Source organism: Nicotiana tabacum, chromosome 14 (assembly GCF_000715075.1).
Source record: "Nicotiana tabacum cultivar K326 chromosome 14, ASM71507v2, whole genome shotgun sequence".
Lineage (NCBI taxonomy): Eukaryota > Viridiplantae > Streptophyta > Magnoliopsida > Solanales > Solanaceae > Nicotiana > Nicotiana tabacum.
In genome coordinates, this window is record NC_134093.1 from 84,243,340 (window position 1) to 84,245,465 (window position 2,126).

Genomic DNA, 2,126 nt, shown 5'->3' on the forward strand with positions numbered 1-2,126 from the left:
TCTCATCTATCTTGACAATGAAGGACTTGATTAGATCTTCTAACCCAAACTGAATTGGTTGTTGAGGCTAAAACTGCTGCCTTTGCTGATTTTGGAAAACAGGCGCCCCTTGTCCCTGAGGTCTGGCGTTATTTTGTTTCCATGCATTTGTTGTACCTCCTGGTGAACTCCATGAAAAATCGGGGTGCCTCTGGCCCATTGCATTAAAGTTATAATTTCCAACAGCATTCCTCAGTTGAGGCTTAACACTCATGAGTAGGGTGTCCTCTTCCACAAATATCACATGATGCATGCGTCTCACTCTGTATTGAGGCTAAGGTCAGCTCCTTATCTCTTTCGCCATGGCATCAAGCTGTACCTGCACAGATGTGTTAGCATCAACTGGGTGAACACCATTCGCCCGTCTTCTTTCAGCACTTTCAGAGGGCCACTGATTTGCATCTTTAGATAATTCATCGAGAATAATGACTATCTCCTCCGGTGTCTTCTTCATTAACGGACCTCCAGCTGCATTGCTCAACGTTCTGCGTGAGGTCGGTGTCAACCCATCCCAAAAATCCTGGAGTTGCATCCAGAGTTCAATACCATGGTGTTACCACTTTGTGGCTATCTCCTTAAACCTCTCCCAAGCTTCAAAATCGGTTTCATTATCTTTCTGGCAGAAGTTATGGATCTCTCTTCTAAACTTGCCCGTTTTAGCTGAGGAGAAATATTTGTCAAGAAATTTTCTGGTCGTCTCCTCCCATGTTTGAATGGATCCTTGAGGCAAGCTCCAAAGCCAATGCTTCCGCATCATCTTTCAGTGTGAAGGGGAATGCCCTTAGATAAATTGCATCATGTGAAACACCATTATATTGAAAGGTGTTTATGATCTCCTAGAAGTCCATTAGATGATTGTTTGGATCTTCGTTCATCTTTCCTCTGAAGACACACCAGTTTTGCAGAGTTTGAAGCAACCCTTTCTTCAATTCAAAATTGTTTGCTGCAACTAGAGGTGGTCGAATGCTTGACAAACCTTGGTTGTATACCGGTCTAGAGTAATCACCAAGTGGTCTCCCAGCACCGGGAGCTATGTTTCTAAACTGGCCTTTACCTACGGGTTGATTTTGATTAAGTCTATGACCCCTCTCTTCTTCATAAATACGTTGTGCATCTCTAAAACCTGCTTCTTCAGCATCTCGTGCCACTTTTTCTCTTTGTTGGGCTGCCTCTCTCGCAGCCAGGTCCACATTATCTTCATCATTTCAGGCCATATCTTTTGTTGAGGATTATCCAACCTTTTCTAACGTCTCAGTGAGATTTCTTTCTTTCTTCAACTGTTGTAGTTGTTTATCTATTTCTGGATTGTATGGTAGCAATTCTTTCCCAGAAGATCGAGTCATGCACCAATCTAATCTGTGACCTGTGCACATTCAAAGAACACCAACCGTAAAAAGGGAAAAACAAAATAAAACAAAAAGAAAAAATTCTTGAATTAGCACTACAAACTATTTCAAACACTATTGATTGTCAATCCCCGGCAATGGCGCCAAAATTTGACGAGCGCAAAACCAATGTATAAAACTTAGGCTCGCTAGTCGAATATAGTATAGAAAATATCGTATCCACAGGGATTGGATTTAAATAGTGTTTTTATAGCTTCTAGTTTAATTGCTATCCAAGATAATCAACAGTTGAGAATTATGTGATTAAAAACTAAAATTAATTAAGAATCTAGAGCTAATTGACTATGACAATCGCAACAAAAGTAAGCAAGGAAGATATCAATGGGAAAAAATAGGGGTTGATTGTATAGGTGTAAGATAATTGTCTGGGATTTAACTCTAGTTAATTCACTCCTAATGTTCAAGTGAGTCTCTCGAATTCACTCAATTATTAGTTCAAATATTTCATAGAAACTCCTCTCTCGATTTAAGTCTCAACCTCACAATATGAACCAATTTAAGTTCGGTGAAGATATGTAAGAATTCGTAATGGATTGGTCTTTAGGAGAACCTCTTTTCAGAGACTGGATTTTTGGGGTTTGTCAGGAAAAAACACTAACGCTATGCACCCTGCTACGCACAGTGCGACGCATGAAAAGCAATAAGTTTGCAGTTTTCCTATTTCGGCTAGGAAAGGGTGAT

The 2,126-nt window shown here is 40.2% G+C and overlaps 1 non-coding gene across 1 annotated transcript; it reads left to right on the plus strand.

Moving 5' to 3' along the window:
* Nucleotides 1-581: 581 nt before the first annotated feature.
* Nucleotides 582-688, plus strand: LOC142169233 (small nucleolar RNA R71). Its single transcript, XR_012698945.1, has one exon. It is a non-coding gene; the product is annotated as a small nucleolar RNA R71 (small nucleolar RNA).
* Nucleotides 689-2,126: the final 1,438 nt, after the last annotated feature.